This window comes from Lepisosteus oculatus, chromosome 3, assembly GCF_040954835.1.
Source record: "Lepisosteus oculatus isolate fLepOcu1 chromosome 3, fLepOcu1.hap2, whole genome shotgun sequence".
Lineage (NCBI taxonomy): Eukaryota > Metazoa > Chordata > Actinopteri > Semionotiformes > Lepisosteidae > Lepisosteus > Lepisosteus oculatus.
In genome coordinates this window covers 41,251,516-41,263,736 of record NC_090698.1, presented here as the reverse complement: position 1 = coordinate 41,263,736, position 12,221 = coordinate 41,251,516, and positions in this window count along the sequence as shown.

Sequence of the window (12,221 nt, the reverse complement as noted above, 5' to 3'; positions counted from 1 at the left end):
CTATAGCTCTGCTAACACTACTTAAAATAGCAGCATGTCAAGGATAGCATAAGGAGCACCTGGTTGGACCGTATGTGGTGCTGAGACTGTAGGTAGTAGCTAGTATAGGTGTCCAGATCCCAAAGACAAAAGGCAAATATCTAGTCAAGGTAGAAGAGCTAGGTCGGGTATCACAAGAGTCAGGTCAGGTAGTATCCAAATCCCAAACGAGTGAGACGAAGTCGAAGAAGGAGGAAACAAGGTTGGGTAGCAATAAATCAGGTCGAGATTAGTTAACGCACGCCAGAGAAAGCCAAGGGTAATTCTCAATTGTGAGCGGGGACTGAGTGGAGTGAGAGGGTAGAAATAATAATAATAATAGCTTACACTTATATAGCGCTTTTCTGGACACTCCACTCAAAGCGCTTTACAGGTAATGGGGTCTCCCCTCCACCACCACCAATGTGCAGCATCCATAGTGCAGCCATAGTGCACCAGAACGCTCACCACACATCAGCTATCAGTGGGGAGGAGAGCAGAGTAATGAAGCCAATTCATAGATGGGGATTATTAGGAGGCAAATGGGAAATTTGGCCAGGACGCCGGGGTTATACCCCTACTCTTTTTCGAGAAACACTCTGGGATTTTTAATGACCACAGAGAGTCAGGACCTCGGTTTTACATCTCATCCGAAGGATGGCACCTGTTTACAGTATAGTGTCTCCTTAACTATACTGGGGCATTAGGACCCACATAGACCACAAGGTGAGCACCCCCTGCTGGCCCCACTAACACCTCTTCCAGCAGCAACCTTAGTTTTTCCCAGGAGGTCTCCCATCCAGGTATTTACCAGGCTCACACCTGCTTAGCTTCAGGGGGTTACCAGTTGTGAGTTGCAGGGTGATATGGCTGCTGGCTGCAATAGGGAAGAGCGTGAGGAATGACAATTGATTCATTAGTGCGCGGGTGTTGGCAGTGAGAGGTGCTGGTAGGAATGCGGTTCATGACACAGCACAGTTTTCCTTAAAGGTCTCCCATACTTAGAACAAATAAAACAAATAAAAAATGTCTCGCTATGTACTGTAATTGTGCTTGTCTATGTCTTTTTTGTACGTTTTCTATGTACAGTATGTTAAAAATGAAAATGGCAAAAGGGGTAGTCTTATGCAGGTCAGGGGAGAAACCAGTCCTTGATGAAAAGATTGTATTGAGCTGTAATGGGTTTGAGGAAAAGGTCAGGTGGGAAGAGTCCTCAAAGAACACTACTTACTGTACATTTTAGCTAACTTCAAAGAGGTGACGGCAAACAGAAACAACAAGAAGGGGGGGGTGGGGGGGGGTGTTGATTCAAGGCCTGCAGGATTAACAGAAGGTTCCAGCATGACCTACTGAGTGACAAGGTAGAGTATGCTAACACCTTCCCTGTCATCACTACAATGGCAAACTAAAATAATAGAGATTGCACACATTTGAACACTGTGAAGATGAGGTAAGAGATGGTTCTGACTTGTAAAACATGATGCAAATGGGTAGTACTACCTATACACTACACCTGTTCAGTGTCTAGACCTGAAATCTTAAAGTGTCCAGATGCGGGTGACAGATAGCACCCCTGTTTGAATCAGGAGGTTTGGGCAGAAAACAAGGCCTGATCAAAAAGTTCCTAGATGTGTCCCGCTTATGGAAACACTATTTTGCACTATTCCGGCCACCCTTAGAAAGCTGTATTTTGCTGTTTTGGAGTGACCTTCTTGAGTATACAAGAGACATGATAGAACAGAGGTGACCACATCCCACCCTTATAATTGATATTCCAGATTTAATGTATATACTGGCGTTTTTCTTGGAATCAATACAGTATGTGCTTCCCTGGTATTATTGGCAGAAAGGGCAGCTCCCCAACATTTATGTGAGCAGCATCATCCATACTAAGACCAGACGTCTTCTCCATCTGTTCAAGTCAATATTGGGGGGAAGCATATTTTCCAAGCAGTTTGAGTACCTTTCCACCGGTACTGGATTTCCTGATTGCCCCCATCATCTCATGTCACCAACCACCTAATCTGTGCAACCCTCTTCCCTACAGCTCCCTTAACTGCCCACAGCAACCATCCACAACAGAATCCGCTGCAACACCTGCCAATATATATTCAAATTTGAATATAGACAGTACATATATATTCAATAATATATATACAAAGCACACCAGGGTCTGTCTGGAAATGTGGAGTGTATATGTGCTCCCTGTGAGACATCCTTGCCTTCTGTGATGAATTAAGGATTCTGAAAAGCATGAAGCCTCTCCAATAGAAGTAATTTTCTCCACCTTCACATCACTGTTTTTAGCGATGAAGGGATTGTACACCACTTTGGAGAAACTACTATCCTGCACTGCCAGGACATTTTCTCATTCAAGACATTTTAAACAGCTAGTGTGGTCAATGTGAGGAGGGAACAAATTGCCACACATCAGACACTTGCTGTACTCACTATCAGAGTAACAATGGGCCTCATGCGGAAGTGAAGGCAATCCAGAGAATAGCCTTTGTGGTTTTTTTCAGTACAAGAAGTTTACAATAAAGGCACACAACTCTTCTATTTTGGGGGCACAAAAGGCTCACAATACAAACAGAAGTCTCTTTTTTACAATGCAGAATTTTCTTAAAATAAACCTTTTAAAGTTGATTCAGGCTCAGAAAAAAAAACTTAAAGCAGGAAACTAGCATTTTTTTAAATATTCTCACTAACTCCTTAAATCACATCCAAAAATGATTGACATTATTTTGAAGTTCTTCACCTTTGTTTATTTCTCTTCCTCTCAAGCAGTTCCTTGGCTCATAACATCTAGTAAGACCTAAGACTCCTAAGACCAAACTCTGTCAAGTGGGTAAAACCTAAATCTGACCTTTACATTGCTCACTCATTTAATCATTTGTTACGAAAGAATATTTTTAAAAGCTTTCTTACCATAAAAAGTTGTAAGGCATTTGAGTGGTTAGTGTTATTGATAGGTACTATTTCTAAAAAATAATATAAATAAACCTAATAATACCAAAAACACATTTTAAGACATTTTTAAAGAGTTTGAGTTTTACCATTGAAACCTAATCTGTTGTCAAATGCTACCAAAACACCATGAGAAAAAGTGCTCTACATCTTTTCCTTCTTTCATGTAAACCAAACCAGTATTTGAAATCTTCTGCTCAAAGTAGAAAAAGCAAGACAGATGACACAGCCATATTGTTGTGTAATAACCATGGGTGGACAAATAACTATTCTGGCAAACAGGATCAGCAATTGCAATGGAAGTGCATGAATGATTTGTGGGTTAGTTTCTACTGAGATAAAAAGTCCATAACCTGAACTACTTGCTGGCCATCATTTGTGACCGCAATTTGTACTGCCAGTGTACAGTATGTGATACTGGTCTAATGTTGAGATAGAAATCTAATATCATTTGATATTGTTGGAAGATGTCATATTTCATGTTATTCTCATATATCAAAACCTTATATCTTTCTGGCTCAAATGTATTCTCTACTTTTCACTTTAGTTCTTACTCTGAACTCTAAATGAAAAGAAAAGCCCATCCTACCTTGGAATAAAACTCTTTCTACTCCTAAAGAATTTGATGTTTTCTTAAAATAATTACTTAAATGCTAGATCCACAGTTAACAATTGAATAAGATGCAATCGTGGATCTAATTATCCTGGAAATGAGGTCCCCTGTTGCATTCTTCTCTCAATTGATTCAACAATTGATGTTTAATGGTCATGTCTGGAATGCTGGCTGATCGATTGCAGAGATATGAGCAATTTGTAATGTTGAAATGGTGTAGTAGTTTCAGATACGCATTGCTGTTCTGTGATTTGGTTGAATGAACAAAACTACTGTAGATTTCCTTGACAGACTCCTGCAATGTCAATGTACTGCAATTCTCACCAGATTGACCAGTTTATTGATTTTTCACTGTGAAACTCACAGAAGAGCAATCTCCCTGTTTGCTAATAGGGTGTACCAAAGGGCATTTTGTGTTTGTGAAGAATTAATTAGTTTTAAAGTGTTTTAATTAGGGGTGTATTCACATGTATTTTTGTGTGAGTGAGTGGTAATGGGTATTGTGTATAAACTGACAGGACTGGATTGGGAGATTAATTACCTGATTACTTTAATTTGGTGATAATTGATTGCATCTGCATGTTTGGGGAAAGGCCACATTCTCACGTGTTTTCCTCATAAAAGTGCGTTGGTAGGTTTTTTCTATTTTTTTTAAATGTGTTTTTTTTAAGTTTGTTCTTGCTAGTTAAGCAGTTTTCATATTTTGTGTACATTGAAACATGTATGTGGTTTGTACCTCTGAAGATGACAAATGTTTATTTAGCTTTATTGAGGTGTTTGGTTAAAGTGTTTGTTTTCTTTGGTTAAAGGGAATGAGTCCACTCCTAATAAAGCCAAGAAAAACTGAAAAGTCTGTTACATTTCCTAAACCTGAAGTATAGAAATGTATAATGTATTTATATCTGCAGTTGTATTTATTCACTGGGTGACTGAATGCATTTGAGACATGTTGACATTTTGAATCTTTCATATACAGTGCTTTGCGAAAGTATTCGGCCCCCTTGAACTTTTCAACCTTTTGCCACATTTCAGGCTTCAAACATAAAGATATAAATTTTTTATTTTATGTGAAGAATCACCAACAAGTGGGACACAATTGTGAAGTGGAACGAAATCTATTGGATTTTTGAAACTTTTTTAACTAATAAAAAAATGAAAAGTGGGGCGTGCAAAATTATTCGGCCCCCTTGCGTTAATACTTTGTAGAGCCACCTTTTGCTGCGATTACAGCTGCAAGTCGCTTGGGGTATGTCTCTAGCAGTTTTGCACATCGAGAGACTGAAATTCTTGCCCATTCTTCCTTGCAAAACAGCTCGAGCTCAGTGAGGTTGGATGGAGAGCGTTTGTGAACAGCAGTTTTCAGCTCTTTCCACAGATTCTCGATTGGATTCAGGTCTGGACTTTGACTTGGCCATTCAAACACCTGGATACGTTTATTTGTGAACCATTCCTTTGTAGATTTTGCTGTATGTTTGGGATCATTGTCTTGTTGGAAGATAAATCTCCGTCCCAGTTTCAGGTCTTTTGCAGACTCCAACAGGTTTTCATCCAGAATGGTCCTGTATTTGGCTGCATCCATCTTCCCCTCAATTTTAACCATCTTCCCTGTCCCTGCTGAAGAAAAGCAGGCCCAAACCATGATGCTGCCACCACCATGTTTGACAGTGGGGATGGTGTGTTGAGGGTGATGAGCTGTGTTGCTTTTACGCCAAACATATCGTTTTGCATTGTGGCCAAAAAGTTCGATTTTGGTTTCATCTGACCAGAGCACCTTCTTCCACATGTTTGGGGTGTCTCCCAGGTGGCTTGTGGCAAACTTTAGACGACACTTTTTATGGATATCTTTGAGAAATGGCTTTCTTCTTGCCACTCTTCCATAAAGGCCAGATTTGTGCAGTGTAAGACTGATTGTTGTCCTATGGACAGACTCTCCCACCTCAGCTGTAGTTCTCTGCAGTTCATCCAGAGTGATCATGGGCCTCTTGGCTGCATCTCTGATCAGTCTTCTCCTTGTCTGAGCTGAAAGTTTAGAGGGACGGCCAGGTCTTGGTAGATTTGCAGTGGTCTGATACTCCTTCCATTTCAAGATGATCGCTTGCACAGTGCTCCTTGGGATGTTTGAAGCTTGGGAAATCTTTTTGTATCCAAATCCGGCTTTAAACTTCTCCACAACAGTATTATGGACCTGCCTGGTGTGTTCCTTGGTCTTCATGATGCTCTCTGCGCTTTCAACAGAACCTTGAGACTATCACAGAGCAGGTGCATTTATACAGAGACTTGATTACACACAGGTGGATTCTATTTATCACCATCAGTCATTTAGGACAACATTGGATCATTCAGAGATCCTCGCTGAACTTCTGGAGTGAGTTTGCTGCACTGAAAGTAAAGGGGCCGAATAATTTTGCACGCCCCACTTTTCATTTTTTTATTAGTTAAAAAAGTTTCAAAAATCCAATAGATTTCGTTCCACTTCACAATTGTGTCCCACTTGTTGGTGATTCTTCACATAAAATAAAAAAAATTATATCTTTATGTTTGAAGCCTGAAATGTGGCAAAAGGTTGAAAAGTTCAAGGGGGCCGAATACTTTCGCAAGGCACTGTAGAAGTTAATTTGCAGTGGGTCTCGACTGCTGTCTACATGTTAGGTACAGTGAAGGAAGTTGTATTCAAATGAGATGGTAGATGACTGTATTACAGTAGGTAGCAATGTGTAAGTTCTTGATGCATGATAATGTTAGGGAAAAAACAAGGATGTATAGAGCTGAACAGTGCCAGTCTCACAAGATCTTTGTTTAGATTGGTAATGCTCAGAGCACTACATTCAAATACCTTTGGTAAGTGGGAAGAATAGTGACACTATGTTCTCTGGTAAAATTGGTGAATCCATGTTTTACTTTTGGAGACTACATTGTGAACAAAACCATTTGTCTTTGCACTATAATGTTGCATTATTTACAAGTAGTAGATGACTGGGGAGATTCCAAACCTTTCCACACCTGTGGTCTGGCTTGATGTTTGCATTATCAAAGTCAGCTTCTGAGATTTTGACATAGCATAAGGCCAGTTCAGACGTCTTTAGGGGACTATTAATTAACATTTTTTAGTTCTGAGAATTTTTAAACCTTCCTTGCTGTTTTTTGTAAGGAATTTATTAATCTCTTCAAAACCACACTAAGTAAAATACCATTTTGATTTGACAAATGATTTGTAATCCTTAAACTCTAAAAACTAAATATGACTTCTATACGTTATATGCATGTACAAGTCTGTTCACTACACTTTCTGTATTATAAACATTAAAAAGCCAATTACTGTTATTAATGATTAATATAAATTCAAAAAAGTATACAGTGTATACACTTGTTTTACAATCGAGAGACTTTCTGTAAGAATTCCATTGTACCAGTACCGCTTACATATGGCAATAAAGTGCAAGTTCAAGTTCAAGTTCAGTGGTTTTGAAACGCCTATCATGGCAATGGTTATTCACCTAAAATATTCTAAAGGAAATGTTCACTGTTTACATTAGAGGAAGACACATGATGGTTTCAGCTTCATTAGATAAGAAGTCAAAATCAAGATGAGTCCTTACAATTAGTCTGCTACACATTCCTATGCTTTGGCATCTCAAACAGTTGGAAAACAGAGACAACACAGATAAGGATAATAAGGGCAAAGAGCATAACGGTATTTGATCAATGTCGTGGCTCCTTATCTTTCATTATGAAATGAGTTCAGCTGCTTACATAAAATGTAGACAAATGATAACTGGGTGAAAAGTGTTGATTAAAAAGATAAAGGACATGTGTTGTGTCATACATACTGTACTAATGGAAATAATTCAGAGGAGCTGAATGCAGAAGGGCACTGTGCAAATGTTCTTTGTTCTTCTTTTTGTCTGTTACTGTCTTTATAAATCACTATAAAAGAAAATATCATTCTATACAATCAGTATCCACAGCCTGTAATCTAAATCAGAGCAATTTTTTATCCTGTGGAGTATAAACCTTGGGATGTTCTCCCATTTGTTAGCAATTAAGAAAAAGCAGCTACTCACTGATATGAATTTGTTTTTCATAATGATCAACCAATGAACACATTTTGTTACAAGTATGTCTTTAGGAAGTCCATGAAGGTGCCTAGGTTATCCAATGAGCTGTTCTTGTGATATTCTCAGAATTCATATGAATTCAGTTATGAGTTTAGTGTTTCCCTGGATATTCTATCAATGCCTAGCAATTACACTTCGCTTCTGGGAATTTTGCAAACTTTTTAATCTGTGTTTTTTGTGGGATCTGCATTTCTTCATTTATACTGAAGTCTCAAGAGTTTGGGAAGTTTATATCTAACACCTGTTGATAATATGTTTCATTCATATGACAGGGTTACAGTCCTGTAACCCTGTCTGTAGATGGTTCTGTACTTGAGCTTCAATCAAAATTGAAAAACCTTGGGGTTATATTCGATTCTGGCTTAACATTCGACCCACATGTACAGGATACTCTCAAAACATCTTTTTTTCACCTTAGAAATATCGCAAGACTACGCCCTATGCTATCATTAACTGTGGCTGAAAAGCTGATCAACATATTTGTATTCTCTCGAATTGACTACTGCAATGCTCTACTCCCTGGGGTATCTAAATCTACTCTGAACAAGCTGCAGTATGTCCAAAATTCAGCAGCCAGAATCCTGACCAGGTCTAGTGCAAGTGTTCACATTACTCCTATCCTGGAGTCCTTGCACTGGCTTCCGGTCAAATTCCGCGTAGACTTTAAAATCCTCATGCTCACCTACAAGGCTTTACATGGCTTGGCACCTCAATACCTGTCTGAATTTTTATCACCCTACTCCCCACCTCGCAACCTCCGCTCTTCAAATTCTGCCCTCCTTACTATCCCCCAAGCCCGTCTACATTGTATGGGCGACAGGGCCTTCTCCTGCTATGCCCCCAAGCTCTGGAACTCTTTGCCCAAGGATATTAGAGAGTCACCTTCTCTAAACTCCTTCAAATCCAGACTCAAAACCTTCTTCTTCAGAAAAGCCTTTACTTAACTGGTTCCATTCTTCACCCCTCTGCTCTTCTTAATACCATCTTCCACGGTCTCCTCTATTGTTATTGTTGTATTGTTGTAATTATAATTGTGTCCTGTCTTGTGAAATTTTCTTATTTATTGTTGTAGTCTTCTTACATATTGTTATTGTCATCCTGTAAAGCGCTTTGAGAAGCCACCTTTAAAGGCGCTATATGAAATAAAGTTTATTATTATTATTCACAGTTATACGTTACCTTTTTGTTAGGACTGGCTGATACTGTTAAGAGAAGCCCTAAACTTATTTTCAAAGACCTTTGCCAAACAAACAACCAATAGGATATTCAAACTAGAATAGAAGGTGGAAAAAAAGGTGCTTCCAATAGGTAAGTCAGCAGTGTATGCTGTACATTTATCAAACTTATTTTTCTAGGTTTTCATTTTTAATTACTTTCAGAATGTTTGAACATTTGTTTTGCACTTGGAGGTTCTCTTACAATGTGTAGATAAAGGTAAAATAAATTCTGAATTAATGTCTGGATTTCAGGCTGTCAGGCCACAAAATGTGTTCTTTTGCAAAAGGCTTTGTAGATTTTTAGAGGTAGTGTATATTTCTGGAAAGATGAAATAAACATGAAGCATCCTAAAATAAACTTTATTTTAATGTACCTAGAGAATGTCTGTCCTTAACAAAATCCTTATAATTCTCCTTGTGCTGTCATACTTACCACTGCACAAGCTGCACAAGTACCTTGAATTTCCTTGCTACTGGATCATTGCAGAGCTTGGTGGGATACAATCTGGGATAAATCTTCTGTTATGTATAAACCTATTACTTCATTTACAGAAGATTTACATTTCTCCCAGCTGAATCAACTGGTGTAAAGGTGTTTACCTGAAGGCATTTTGAGCTGTGGGATTGTGGTACTGTAGGTTTGAACTGGGTCTTTAGCAGACTGTGACTGTGATTCTCCAAGCAGCAGTACTCAATTTTTCTCCAAGGGCAGTATGGGAACTGCATTGGCTTGCAACAACACAGCGACCCCTGTGGCCTGCCAGGCAATTGCAAGCATGCGGTGCTGTCAGTGAGGGGCCTGCCTCTCCTCCAGTGTGTGAAAAGACAAGTGAGGTAGGCGAGTCAGGGAAGTCTGTTTGCACTTCCTCATTCTCACCAATGTGCCATCATTAGGTTCGGACGTGGGAGAAATGTGGAAAACAATCAACTATAACTAATATAGTTTCTGATTTTAAATGGGGGGGGGGGATCCTTTCTTCTTTGTAGTGACATTTTTTTCACTACAGCCTAAACGTGTTCTAATGTAGATCTGACTTGTATTAATATGCTCCATATATTTGCTTAATTCTGGACATGCGGTGCTACATCTGCATGGAGTTTGTATATTATCCCCGTTTGTGTGGGTTTTCCTTTGAGTGCTCTATTTTCCTTCCACAGTCCAAAGACATGCGGGTAAGTTAACTGGTTACTGGAAAAAAACGTCCCTTTGTGTACTGTATGTGTGTGTATCTGTCTGTGTCCTGCAATGGACTGGCGTCCCATCCGGGATATATCCTGCCTTGTGCCCCATGCTTCCGTGGTTAGAATCCAGCTGCCCCCTGACCTTGTACTGTTTAAAATCGGGTAGAAGATGGATGGATGGATGAATCTATTTAAACTTGAGAGTACTTTATCTTTCATTAGCAATTTTTCAAGTGTTTTGCGAAACCAGATTGCTTATTACCTATTACCATGGTGTTGCCCATTTCGGTTGTAGGGGAGATGAATGAATACCTACTTCCATCTCCATTTGTGACTCCAATATGGGGCTGAAAGGCTTCCTCATATAGGACAGTTGTATGCCTGAGTAATTCTAAATTGTTTTTTCTTTTAATAAAACTAAAATTAGAAAATTAGAAAACTTCATGCATTTTTTACATAAAATGTTGCAGGGATATGAGCCAAACTACCCTTCCCCATTGCTGTTTCTTACAAGAAATGGCTCGACAAGATCACCAAATCAATTGGCTACAAGCACCCAAACAAGCTAAAGGGACCAAATGCCTCTTGCTCATTTGTAGTCCTTCTTCTGTTCTAATTGAAATACTGAAATTTTATAACCCCCCTTTTCAAAAAAAGAATTTGGAGCCAATTTAAAAAAAACTTGTATATGGACAGATAAGTCAAAATTAATAGCCACTGAATAATTACACTTACGGTATACTGTATAGCGGTTTTCTGGACACTCCACTCAAAGTGCCTTTCAGATAATGGGGGCTCCCCTTCACCACCACCAATATGCATCATCCATATGGATGATGCAACAGCAGATATAGTGCGCCAGTATGCGCACCACACATCAGCTATCAGTGGGGAGGAAAACAGTGATGAAGACAATTCACAGATGAGGATTATTAGGAGGCCATGATTGGTAAAGGCCAATGGGAAATTTGGCCAGGATGTCGGGGTAACACCCCTACTCTTTTCGAGAAACACCCTGGATAAAAATTCAGATTTGGGCATACTCATCTAGTGTTTTGAGTAAATGTAGTAGAAGAAATGCAAATGTCTAGTACTAATGTGATGTTTGCAAAAGATGTGCAAAAACTTAAGCTTTAATGAACCTGTTTTATACAGAGCCGCAGAAACAAAATTGTACAAAATTAAATAAGATTAAAGTGTTAAATGGCAACTCTTTTTAAGTTTATAAAAGTGAATTCAAAGACAAAATCTAATATGAGCAGGGAGATCCAGAGCTTTTGGAACAGAACATAAAGTCATGTCAAAAAAGATAAAACAGCAGTAGGTGTCCAGGGAGATAACTGATGCAGAAATCAAACCATACAAGCCACAAAAGGTGAATTGAAAATACTTTAAATGTACTAACTTAATACTGAAATTCACATGAAGCCAATGCAAAGAAAGTAAAACACTCATACAGAATAGTTTTAGTTAAGCAGCAGACACAACAAGCAGACTTTAACAACATTAATATAATCGAGTCTGGAAAGGAAACACATGAATATGTTTCTCTGCAGGAAATAGGAAATTACATGGATACAAGTTGACAGCTCTGTGCACAAGTCTAAAAATCAAGACTCACATTACACATTCCAGACCTTAGTCTTAGTCTTATTATTAATGTCATGGTAAACCATCTAAAGTTGACACTGTTGTGTAGCTGAGGAGAACCGATCTTTACCGAGTTCAGATGTGAAACGGCCATTTTTAACACCAGTGAGAAAAAACAAACCATATTTGATTAAGTTTTGCAAACATAAATGTATCATTGGCATAAAAATGAAAATAGATGCTACGCCAACACCTCAAGTGACCCAAAAATAAAATTTACAGTAGGTATTAATAAGAATTGGACCAATAATATTATCCAAGAAAAGAACATACCAGATATTATAATAACAGCTTTTCTAAAATTTGTGATAAAGTATGTTTTTATACATGTACATATACAGTACATGTATAAAAACATGTATACATGTATTTTATAGGACATCTTATCAGTTATATAGCTTTGAATAATGTGTCTGTGATAAGCTGTTCAGTTAGCTGTACATAGAAATGTATATGTAC